Below are 13,874 nucleotides of genomic sequence, written 5' to 3'. Positions count from 1 at the left end.
GAAGGCTTGGATCTAACACTGAAGGTGGAGTACGTGCAGAATTAGATGAAAAAAGGAAAGGACAAACATCCCAGGCAAACAGAAGACCATATACAAAGCAATTGTGGGAGAAATGTGCTACCATTGTTAAGTGCCATCAAGTCAGTTCCAACTCATAGCAACCCTACGTACAAGAGAATGAAACACTGCCCAGTCCTGTGTCATCCTCACAATCGTTGCTATGTTTGAGTCCATTGTTGCAACCACTGTGTCAATCCATTCCTTTAAGGGTCTTCCTCTTTTCCACCGACCCTCTACTTTATCAAGCATGATGTCTTTCTCCAAGGACTGGTCCTTCCTGATAACATGCTCAGAGTGAGAAGTCTCACCATCCTCACTTCTAAGGAGCATTCTGGCTATACTTCTTCCAAGACAGATTTGTTCATTCTTCTGGCAGTCCACAGTATGTTCAATATTCTTTGCCAACACTATAATTCAAATACATCAATTCTTCTTCAGTCTTCCTTATTCATTGTCTAGCTTTCACATGCTGGACAATGAAAAAAAAACCCGTTGTCGTCGAGTCAATTCTGACTCATAGAGACCTTATAGCACAGAGTACAACCACCCCATAAGGTTTCCAAAGAGCAACCAGTGGATTCCAACTGCCAACCTTTTGGTTATAGCCAAGCTCTTAACCACTGCGCAACCAGGGCTCCCATGCATGGACATTAGGTGATTGAAAATACCATGGTACACGTTAGTCCTCAAAGTGACATCTTTCCTTTTTAGCACTTTAAAGAACATAAAAAACAAAACAAAGCCCATTGCCATTGAGTTGATTTTGACTCATAGTGACTCTATAAGACAGAGCAGAACTGCCCCATAGAGTTTCCAAGGAGGGCCTGGCAGATTCAAACTGCCAACCCCTTGGTTAGCAGCCGTAGCACTTAGCCACTACGCCACCAGCGATTCTTTAAAGAACATAGTAAGTGGGAAATACAGCAAGGTGATCAGTAAGGCTGAGCAGAGAAAATAGAATGGATAGTCTGGTGGAAAAGGAGTCTGGAGAGATACCTAGGGGCCAGATTGTGATAAGCCTTAAGGACCATATCCAGCAGCATGTTTTAACCCTGAGGTAATCACTAGGCTAGAAAACCCTGAAAAAGGTAAGGTTTGAGAGTAGATTACAAGTTCTGCTTTAGACATACTGAATTTGAGGTGCATTTGAGGCAGCTAAAAAGAAATAACATTTAGGGAGTTGTATATTGGAGCCCTGGTGGTATAGTGATCAAGTGCTCAGCTACTAACTGAAAGGTCAACAGTTTGAACTCACCAGCTGTTCCAAAGAGAAAGATATGGCAGTCTGCTCCCGTAAAGATTCACAGCCTTGGAAACCCTATGGGGCAGTTCTACTCTGTCCTACAGGGTTGTCATGAGTTGAAATTGACTCAACAGCAACGGGTTTGGTTTTGATCTATAAGCATATTTGTAGCTCATAACAAAACCAAAAAAACCAAACCTAGTGCCGTCGAGTCGATTCCGACTTATAGCAACCCTATAGGACAGAGTAGAACTGCCCCATAAAGTTTCCAAGGAATGCCTGGCGGATTTGAACTGCCAACCCTTTGGTTAGCAGCGTAGCACTTAACCACTACACCACCAAGTGTGGAAATTATTACTGTCAACCGAGAAATTGAATCTGAGGGCAAGGAGGAGATCAGATGAGAAGAATAAGAGAGGGTCTATAATTGGGACTTGCAGAACTCAGCGTTTCCTTGTTCAACTCCCCTGCTTCAAAAGACTCTCTTTTTTCAAATAATAATGGCAGTGATGATGGTCGGCTGCATTTATTCAGCCTTACTGTACTGCAGGTATTTTACACAAATCAGCTAATTTAATTTACTCTTCACCATAACATACAAGGTATGCCCAAGCATTCTTGTCTCCGTCTTATAAATGTAGAAATTAAGGCTTAGAAACCATTTGATTTGTCCAAGATCACACAGCTAGTAAATGGTGGGTTTTACGTTTAGGTATATCTAATTCCTAAACTACTCATTGTGGTTTTTCCTCACTGGACCCATCAGTCACGACACAGAAAAACACTTCGTGCTGAACCCAAAAAATACAAGGCAGTTTAGTTTAGCCAGTGGAAGGACCCATGAGGGTAACCTTAAAATATGCCAACTGAACTCCTACAGCTAATGGCACAGCCCACACGCTCAGCCTCTTGTGAATGTCAGTGTCTCTGCTATGCCCTGTTTCCTCCTCACATTAGTCCCCTGGTCAATATGAAGAATGGGTATAATGACTTTACCCATAGATGGACCCATTAGAATAGACAACTTACACGAAACCCCACAAGAGCCCCTGTGACACAGCAGAACAAATTTCGACCCCAAAATCAAACACTTACCCCTCATTGACACTAGACTCATTACTTAACCCCTTCCTGATACTAACCCTGAAAAAACAGGAATATATTTACCTGCTGGGTTATTCTGAGGATTAAATGATAGGATGTTTGAGAAAGTGACCTGCAAACTCACAATGATGATGGAAACGAACTTATATGTGAAAAACCTTGTCTCCCTAATAGATGACTTTTGGCTTCTCAGGTCTATTTCAAGCACCAACGAAGACTGGTGAAGAGGAAACGATTGGGAACAACAGGTAAGGAATGGGGTCTATGAGGAAAAATTTTTTTTTAAGTGACATTAATTACGTTTAAAAAGAGGGATGGGAAGAAGTTGACCTAATAAATTATTTCCCCTGCCAGAAAAAGTAGGATGATGAATGTGAATGAGGCTTAGCCTTTAAAAATCACTAAGAAGTGTGACTTGGTGGCCCCAGACACATCTTATTATCATCATTCTCACCCACATTACTATCACTGTTCCAGGTGCTTAATAACAATTTCAACTATGGTTGTGAAAGTAATATTGGTAACTAACATTTTATTGACCAGTTACCATGTGCCAGCCACCGTAGGCTAAGCACTTGATGTGTGTTATTTCATTAAATCTTTGTTGAGTGAGAAGCATTGATCAGAGAAGAAATCTATGGTATTGAAGGAGGGGAAGATATCAGGGTTAGTCTGTCAATGGATTTAGGGGAACATGTGCAAGTCACCAAGAACTTGCAATAAAATAAAGGAGTGCTCTTGCGGAAATGAAGTTTATATTTATATTTTAGGAGCTCCAAAGAGAGATGGACTAAGTGTGATTTGTACCAAATAGGGTTAAGGTTTCAATAAATCTGCACAGCACACTCTGAAACGCCACCTACCTTCAACGAATTACAAGATATTTCAACATCTCCTCCAGTGTTAGCAGAAATAACAATAACAACCACCACCACCACCAGCTAACATATATATTGAGTGCCTAGAATCTTCCAGGTAGTGTGCTAAGTACTTTTTGCATTAGTTTCATTTGATCCTCTCAACAACCTAATTAGGTTTAATATGAGTTTTTCTATTTAGATATAAAGAAAATGAGGCTTAGCAAATTTAGTAATTTGGTGAAAATGACACAATTTGTAAATGTTGGCACCCGGATTTGAAAGCAAGTCTCTTAAAGTCCAGGCTTCAAGATTATAACCAGGATACTTACTCAGGTTTCTCATTCAGCCTGGTAAGACCTCAATCAGAAGGAAATTCACCCATCACGAGCCACATGTGTGGGATGTGTCATAAGAAGACATTTTCAGAGGTTCAGAGGAAGGTGAAACCTGGGATTCATGGAGGCAAGCAGAGACTGAGTTTGTTGCTGAACCAACAAGGCTATCTGTGATCTCATGTTCTTTGGGTACAAAGTGCCTCAGAGGTACTTACATCACCCACCCCTCATCTTCCAAAGAACCCATGGTTCTCAGGGGGATTTTTGAACTCAAGAATTAGAAAACAAAGTAAAATCTAGGCCAAAATCATGTCCCACAGGAAATTAAACAAACTCTCTATATTGGGAAAAAAGAGAAGAGAGAGTTCATGTGTAAAGCAAATTCACCAAGGGAAGCAGTAAGAAACTCAACACAGTATTCTCAGGAACAAAACCCCAGGGGCTGTTTCTCTAGATTCAATACTCCAAGCCTTAGTTTTCTTTATCTGAACAGTGGCCAATTTGGACTGGAAGATTTCTAGGTTGGCTTCTAGTTCTGACAGTCTGTGATACTGTGATAAAATGCTATCTAAGGAACCTGACAAGTGTTTGGAATATTTAATAAATGCCTGCTTTGGAAAAGCACTAAGTAAACATGTCTCAGTACCATTCGCCATCATCTCTTCCCACTCAAAAAAGCAGAGTTGTTGATTCTGAAGGTTCCTCCCCCTGACTTGATTTCCATAACATCCCCCTGCCTTCCATGCAGGTTTGAAACCGTGGGTAACATGGAAAGCACCTCCTCTGCCTTCTGAGAGTTATCAGACTGTAGACTGACCATCTCCAAAGAATCAGTGGGTAAATGGGGATCTGAGGGGTTACCTGATTGACAGGTGAAATTCTGAGCTGGGATTCACGGGGACCCTTTTGGGTAGACATCTCCTGTTTTTGTTTTCCCTACACGCATTATATCTTCTAGTAACAGCAGCCCAGTTTTCCTTTGGAAACCATTCATTATCTGTCCATATGGCTTATAAGGGGATATCCCCACCCACCATCCAGGCATTGGTCCATCGACATAATCCATCTACTAAACAGATTGTTTCAGGAATGAGCAAGCAATCTAAGGCAGGTCAAAGAGAATCTACCCCAGACACTTGTTGTAACTATACCCACTCCTCACCTATCAAATATCTCATTATTCAACATTTCACATTTATAACAACAGTAAAAAATCTACTATCTGACTATTTTGCATATTAACAATGTACGTCTGGCAGTAACAAACGCCAAACCATGAGGTGAGAGTAAAGCTGGCTGTGATGGTTAAGATTATGTGTCAATTTGGCTGGGCCATGATTTTCAGTGGTTTGGAAGTTATGTAATGATGTAATCTGGCAGTTATATAAAAATGTAGGCATTCTCCATTTTGTGATTTGATGTCATCATCCTCCATTTTTATATAGTGCCTATTTTCACATAACAATCTGGTCTTTGGAACCTAACTATGTCAGTGAAGAATGAGTGTATTGGGAAACAAGCATTTATTCTCTACGAAGCTGTTAGGATACAAGCCTGGAAGTAGAGGTTGCCATCTTTACTGCCCCTTTAGGAAAAGTTGTCTGCCAATACAAATGAAGGCAGATCCTAGACTCACAGGAAGTGGAATTACTGATAACACTATGTGAGTACCTAGATCTCACCACGTCTGAAGTTCAGGTTTATCCTCTTGTCTTTTCCTTATGTCTTCCAGTATTTCTTTTTGCTTTGACCAGTTAAAGCTTCATTTCTTTTATTTGTAACCCAAAAAGTCTTGACTAATACATCTTTTACTCAGAAAACAAGTCTTTCTTAAATTTCTGTTATGGACTAGTTATTGTAGGGGGTATGTGTAAGCAATAGATATCGTGGTCACTTACCTTGAGTAATTTACGTGACTGGTACTTTAAGATTTCTTCAAGTAGAGACATTTTATGATTCTTGGAGGACAGAACAATGCAACGCACTCCACACACACCCACGCTGCTCCCCATCTTTCCTACGTGGCGCACTGGGCTTATCTCCTCTAGGTCTTCAGTCTCCACTCAGGGTCTCGTGTCATGCCCTAGCCAACTCTTAGGTTCAGAGAAGATAAGAACCTTTCTGAACACCACACAACTAGTAGATTGCTCAAGCAAGCATCAAGGAGGCAGCCTTAAATCTTCTCTTTCCCTTGCCACCTCCACCCAATTTATCCTGAAACTTCATTTCTCCATTTCCATTCTACCATCTTAGCCAGACCACTATCATCTCTTGCCTGGACCACTGCAACTGCCTCCAACCTTGTATCCCTTTTTTAACTCTGCATCCCTTAGAGTAAATTATCCCATAGAATAATCTTCCTAAAATGTAAGCATTACTCCCTTGTACAATCCTTCATTAGCTTCCCAAATACACTTAGAAGACAGTCCAAAGCCCTAGGTTGGGCAACATGGCCCAGATGATCTGACCCTGCTTCTCACCAGCATTCTCCCCACTACCACCTCTGCTCTCTAGACTTCAAATACTTTGATCTTCTTCCACTTTTCAAACATACCAAGCTGTTTCCTGCCTCAGGGCATTTGCACAGGCTATAGCACTCTCACTCCAGTCCTCATCTTTTTAGTTTCTTCTTTTCCTTTGGTACTCAACTTAATTTCCTCAATATAGCCTTGACCCTTACCACCATCACCACCAAGTTAGTCTCATTCCCATAACCCTGTTCTTTTATTTTACTGCTTATCATAATCTGGTATTTTGCTTATTTATTTACTTGTTTATGGTAGTCACCCTCACTAGCAGGTAAGATCCATGAAGGTTGCGACTTGGTCCCCAGAGTATTCTTAACATGTAGCAGGGTGCCAGGTTTGTGCAAGATGCCCAATAAATATTTGTTGGTTGAATCAATGAATGAAGAGAATGGACGCAGGAGGAATTCTTATTCAGGTCTATTTAGGTTTTAGAAAGAATAAATATCACCTATAAGAAGATTCCCAAATTTATAGTCAGCAATTCTATTCTTGGTTGGATTACATGCGAAACATCACTTTGCCTGTTTTGCTCTGTAAAATGGGATGGCCATGGCGCATCATGAAGCTGCATCAGAAAATCAGTGTGCCACCACTGAAACCTCTGAGAGAAAATAAAAAGTTCCCCATAATATATGCCAGATCTTACAACTGATTACTTCTAGACCCAGGAAGCCCCCCAGCCAGTCGCAATCATCAAGAAACTTCAACTGAAATACAAACAAGATGGACTTTCTAACCTTTAGTTTTTAATGAAAAAAATACTGAGAAAAGAAGATGAATGCTAAGGCAATCACAAAAGAAGATATATCACCTTCCTGTGTTCTCTGCTCACATCTGTAGCTATTTCAGAGAAACTTGGTTACAAGGTAAATTTCATTTGTTTTGGATAAAGAACAATGTGACATTTTTGACAACGCACTGTAAAATATGCCACATTTTTTAAACAAAGCAAGATACAATAAAAATGAAATACAAGATTTCAGGAAAAAGGTAAGATTAGAAAAGAACTCATAGTTTTTTTTTGCACTGCCCATAACACTTAGGAAAAGAAATCTCCATACTCTTGCATGCAAATGTAAATTAAATAATGACAAGTGTAATTAAATAATTATTTTCTGACTTAATTAGCATCTGTCCCCCAACTAGACAGACCATAAGCTCCATGAAGCCAGGGACCGTACCTGTCCATGATTCCAGTGCCTAGAGAAGAAACGGTAAAGGCTCAAACATTTACTAAATGAATGGGAAAATAATTTATAATCCGAGACTTTCAAATTTTTTAACAAGAGAAATAATGCTTTGTAAAATAAATGACTTGAAAAATCATTATTACACTCATTCTATTACTGGAGCAACAGAGCATACTCACTAAAAAAAAAAAAAAAAGGCTCCCTGGGTGAGTGTGTTGCTAGCTGTCACTGAGTCAGCTCCAACTCACGGTAATCCCCCATGTACTAGCGAACAAAACATTGCCTGGTCCTGCACCCTCTTCATGGTGGTTGGTATGTTTGAGTCCATTGTTGTAGCCACTGTGCATTTTGAGTGCCTTCCTACCTAAGGGGCTCTTCTTCCGCACTTACACTGGACAATACTCTGTAGTGATCCATAGGGTTTTTATTGGCTAATTTTTGGAAGTAGTTCACCAGGCCTTTCCTCCTAGTCTGTCCTGGTCTGGAAGCTCCACTGTAACCTATCCACCATGGGTGTCCCTGCTGGTTTGAAATACTGGTGGCATAGCTTCCAGCATCACAGCAACATACAAGCCACCACAGTATGACAAACTGACAGATGGGTGACGAGGGTAGGTATGGGAGGGGGTGAAATGCTGTATCTGTTTAACCCAGCACCTAACAGTGAGGGTAGCCAGCTGCCGTATCAGAGCATAAACCAACCAAAAACCAAATCCATTGCTGTCGAGTTGATTCTGACTCATAGCAAGCCTGTACAGGACAGAGTAGAACTGTCCTGTAGGGTTTCCAAGGCTGTAATCTTCATGAATGCAGACTGCCACATCTTTCTCCCATGGAGCAGCTGGTGGGTTCGAGCCACCAACCTTCCGGTTAGCAACTAAGCACTTAACTACTGTGCCACCAGGGCTCCTTCTATCAGAACAGAGCCCTGAATAATTCCTAGAAAGATGTGGCCCAGGAACCCCAAGGCCAAGAGTAGACATTATGTAAAGAAGCTAGGCCAGATCCCCAGTACACACATGAAGCAGTATGCCTGACCAAGCAGCTCGAGCTGTTGTGGTCCTGGTTCCATAAAAAAAAAAACCTTCCTCTAAGTCCAGGTGACCTTAAAAGGCACTTGTCCTGCCTGGAGCCTCAGTTTCTCTGGCCTGCAATGGGAGTAAGGTAGATCACACAGTCAGAGCCCCCAATGAGCATTAACATTTAGCGGTCTTACAGCATGTCACAAACAGAAAATACCTGAAACTAAGCCAGGACATAGGCAGCCCAGAGCAGAGACACAAACTCTAGCAGAGAACAGCGACTCACACCCTTAATCCTCTACCAGAGTGGTTAAAATATAGCATAGAATCAGACAACCCGAATTCAGATTCTACAACCACCATGCATCCTCTGTGTGACCTTGAGCACAGCTTCAATGTCTTCATCTGTAAACCAGGGACAAATAGTACCTACCTCATTATAATGTTAGAAAGAGTCTATGTAAAGCACTTAGCACTATGCCAAGCATATAATAAGTGCTCAATAAATGTTGCTAACACCATTACCACCACCAACACACCACCACGTCATAACTTCCTCCTCTTCCTCCCTAGCACAGCCAACCCTGAGAACTTCCTCTGCTTTACTCTCAGCTCCTTGAGAACTGTGGAAGCCAGAACATATTATGTCTCTGACATAAATCAGAGGCAGATGATCTTCTTTCACAGACTCGTCCCCATAAATCCATGTAGCTCCCTCAACAGAGACAAATTCAGATTCAAAATATGTTCTCCAGTGTACACCTCAAACCAGAGTTTGGAGCAGGAAAGAAATCTTATAGATGACACAGTTCAGGCCCCTTAATTTACAGTTAGGAAAACTGAGGTCCAGAGAGGAATATAGAGTTTTTCAGTTAGGAACAGAGAATTGCTGGCTTTGAGCAGAGAAGAGACTATACCTGTCGCCAGCGAGTCATTCCTGACTTATAGCAGCCCTCCAGGACACAGGAGAACTGTACCCTAGGGTCTCCAAGGAGCAGCTGGTGGATTTGAATTGCCGTCCTTTCGGTTAGCAGGGGAGCTCTTAACCACTGTACCACCAAGGCTCCAGAGACAAGACTAGGACCCAGAAATCCTGACTCCCAATCCAGTGTAAATTTTTATTCAGTAGCATAACAAGAGCCAGACAGTGAGTGCAGTCTGCCCCAGGTGTGGGCAGTAAGAAGGTGCATCGTCTTGAGAGAATTTAAAAACAATAATAATAATTTTTTAAATAACCAAAGATCAGTTTACTTTTTATTAATTATCACCATGGGCCTGAAATTCTAAACAACGCTAGGGATAAAATACACATCCCACTCCTACCACCCTCACCTCCCCTCCACACACACAGCCCCAAAAAATCTTTGGTTAGTCTATATTATAAACAATTGCTGAGATAATTGTTGAATTTGAATAATATCTATGTAAGTTTCAAGCATGTGGACTCAGCTCTACACATTAATTTCAAGAGTAAGTTCATGACAGTTTGAATTTGAGCTTGCTTTTTCTGAGCACAGTTCCTGTCTCCAAGCCCTGTTGTACTACACATCCTGCATATAAACAGCAGATTTGAAATAAACAATAATAGTACAGCAATCGTAAAGAATTAAAAACAGAACTTGAGACACTTCAGTTCTGTCATTCTGTGACTTCAAGTTTGTATTTGGGTTTAAAATTTAAAACAGTGCAACAGAATGCAGAACGGAAAGCGCAGTATCTTTGTAAATGAAAAGCTCAGTTCAGATGTGAAATATTTTGCTGAATTTGAACATTGTTAAAACTAAAATGGATTCTTCTGTTTTGTTCGTTGTTTTAAAACCAAAGATTGGATCAAGAAAATGGTGATGATTTCTAATTACTCTATGGCTATTCCTGATAATAATCCCGTTGTCTAATGGGGTGGGGTGGGTGTCAGATGTTCTTCTCCAGATGTCATGTATGCTAAGGATGCCACTGTGTCAGTTACATGGTGAAGGATGGCTGGGGAAACCCTTCTTCCCCACTACTGTTACTTCCTTCCATGTGGAACAGGCCGCATTACTGTAAAAAGCCCCAGATTTTTCTCCCAGCCCCTCTTTTTCCTCTCCCCCAGCAGGACGAGTGACTCATTAGAATAACCATTTGAGGACAAGGAATTGGGTAGGCAGAGCTCCAAGCCTTTCTCACTTCCTTGCTGGGAGTCAGGTGGTCTGCAGAAAACTCACGCTCCCCGTCTCTAGGCAGTGAGTTATACAGAAGTAGGTTCCTTGAAACAGAGGCCTGTGATGGGCTTGCGGGCCAGGATGGAGGAGTAGGGCTTTGTTACTCTGTCTACTCAAGTCATATCCTTATCAGTTAGCTTACCAGTGATAAAGGTGAGTGTGGTGGTTAAGGTTGTTTGTCAACTTGGCAGGGCCATGATTCTCAGTGGTTTGGCAGATATGATGTAGTTTGTCAACTATATAATGATGTAATTTGGCAGTTACATAATGATATCATCAACTCCGTGATGAGATCTGCTACGAGCAGCCAGTCAGTTGAAAGTGAGTTTCTTTGGGGTTGTTGCCTGCCTCCAGTACATGTTCCAGCAAGGCTCTTTCTCTGGACCCTGCATCAGCTCATCATCATCTCCCCTCCAGATCTTGGGACTTGAGCTAGCAGCCTATTTGCCAATCTTGGATTTGTTAGCCTCCATAGTCTGTGTGTGAGCCAGCAGCCTGCTGTCTGACCTGCTGATATTGGGTTTATCAGCCCCTGCAGCTACATGACCCAGGAGAAGCCTCCAGCCTGACACTTGACCCATGCACTTGGGACTTGGGATTTGCCAGCATCTACAACTGTGTGAGCTATTTCCTTGAAACAGATCTCTCTCTCTCTTCCCTTCCCTCTCTTTCTCTGTCTATATATATACATATATATGTATACATATATATACACACATAATACATATATACACATATTTATGTAAATCCATTGTTGTCAAGTTGATTCTGACTCATAGCGACCACATAGAACAGAGTAGAACTGCCCCATAGAGTTTCCAAGGAGTGCCTAGTGGATTCGAACTGCCGACCTTTTGGTTAGCAGCCATAGCACTTAACCACTATACCACCAGGGTTTCCTGTATATATATATATATATACATATATTTAGCTGCTAATCAAAAGCCTGGTAGTCTGAATCTACCAGCTGCTCCTTGGGAACCCTATGGGGTCAGTTCTACTCTGTCCTATAGGATCACTGTGAGTCAGAATCGACTCAGCAGCAATGTTTTTTCTTTATATATACACATGTACACACACACATACACACACACTCACATTCTTTTATCTTATATCTTATCTGGTTCAGAACTCAAACCAGGCAAAAGTTCCTGTTCATTATTGTACATGATGAGCCCATATATGACAGAATAAAATGTTGCCCAGTCCTGCACCATCCTCATGATCATGGGTACACTGTGTGATTCAAAGGGTTTTCATTGGATGATTTTTGGAAGTTGATCACCAGGTCTTTCTTTCTAGTCTGTCTTAGTCTGGAAACTCTACTGCAACTTGTCTACCACGGTGACCCTGCTGGTATTTGAAATACCAGGGGCACAGTTCCCAACATCATAACAACACACAAGCCACCACAGCACAACAACCTGACAGATGGGTGGTGGTCTTATATATTGGACTCCTTCATATGAAAACAATCATGATGATGATAATGATACAAACAATAATTGCATTTTTAAAAACCTATCATGTATTGGATATTTACTGTGTTGGGCACATAATGAGAACTTTAAATGCATTATCTTACTGAATCTTCCTGATATATCTATTAACAGGTTCTATTATTATCTATCTCTAGTAACACAACAATGGACTCAAACATACCAATGATCATAAAGATGGCACAGGACTGGGCAACATTTTGTTTTGTTATACATGAGGTCATTATGAGTCAGAGCCAACTTTACAATAACTACCAACAACACTGTTATCTTTACATTACAGATAAGAAACCTGAGGTTTAGCAACAAATGAACATGCCCATCATCACAAAACCAGCAAATGGTGTCAGAGGAAACTGAACCTGGGCTGATCAATTCAGGCCCTAGACACTTAACTACTGTGCTTAATGGTGGGAGAAAATCCATTTATGAACCCTACCTAAACTTAAACTCAGAACTAAAACACAGTTTCCAGGATTACTTGGGCCTCCAGCTATCAAGGATAGAAAAATGGCTCATGTTCTCTCACCTCTGTGTTGTGTTGATTTGCTCTTTCTCACCTCTCCCCCAGTGAGAAATCCAGGAGATTTAATTTGGAGAAGGGCTCTGTGCTGTAAACACAAAGTGTAGCAACCCAGCCATGCTGGTTCCACAGCCCCACTTTTGCCAGCTATCTCATCATGAAGTCTTGCCTTCCAACTTGGCTGGGTACTTCCCTGGCCCAGGACTGCCAGCTACAGTGTCTTCAGTCTGAGAGGGTCAAGGCAGCATGCACTGCTACAAGGTGACAAACTCAGCTCATGCCAAGCCTTCTTGGCAGGGCCAGCTACCACTTTGTGGTGCAATTTGAAAAGCACTGAAATCTCCCAATCTCCTCTCCATGCAAAAAAAAAATGCCTGTCCTCCCACCACCAAATGGCCTATCGTGGGGCCTGACTTTCCACCATTATAGATTTATTCCCTTGACTTAAAGTATTGGCCCCCATTAAAAAACAAAATGTCCAGTAAGTGGTAACACCCTAAGCCTCAGATTTTTCATGTGTAAAGTAGGGGTAAGCAAAATACCCACTTCAAAGAGTTGATGTGAGAACTAAGAGAGACAATATATGTTGAACATGGCACTAGAGACAGAAGCATCATGCAGTCCCTCCACAGCAAAGGCCTGAAAAACTAAGTAAAACAGAGACAAATGTCAATCCTAGAACCTTAAGCACAAAATGAAGAGATAAAGAACTCAACCAAGAACCTAATGGAATAAGAAACTGACAGGGAACAGAGAGTAAGGAGAGTCACAAGTGGAGGTCCCCTATCAGCTAACACAGCACGGATCCACCATCCTGGACTCATGCCAGAGATCAGTGGACAGGGAGCATGGGAAAGCAGATTCATGGAGCAACCAGCAGGAGACAGAGCACTTGGTAACCAGTGAGACATACTTTCCCATCCTCCATCCTGCCTCCCTTTGTTCAGCTTTCCCTGCTTCCCAGCAGGCAGATCCACAGCTTCCTGGCAGGCTGATCTGCAGCTTCTCAGCAGAATGTTTCCCAGCTTCCCAGAGGGCCAATTCACTGCTTCCCGATGGGCTGATTACTGGCTTCCCAGAAGGCTGATTTGCAGCTTCTTGGAGGGTTGATTCACTGCTTCCCAGTGGGCCTTTACCATAGCATGGGAGGTGCCAGTTCCTTGGCATGTGTTTTCACCCTGCCCACACCAGTTGGCTTCTTCACTGCCATTTCTTTGTAGCTGGTATTGTTTTTTTCAGTCTCTCTTGGTTTCTCCCCTGCCTCTCACCTCCTCCCCTTCCTTTCTCTTGAACACCTGACTCTGTGTGC

This window comes from Loxodonta africana, chromosome 2 (assembly GCF_030014295.1).
Source record: "Loxodonta africana isolate mLoxAfr1 chromosome 2, mLoxAfr1.hap2, whole genome shotgun sequence".
Taxonomy (NCBI): Eukaryota; Metazoa; Chordata; class Mammalia; order Proboscidea; family Elephantidae; genus Loxodonta; species Loxodonta africana.
This window is presented reverse-complemented; position numbering follows the sequence as displayed.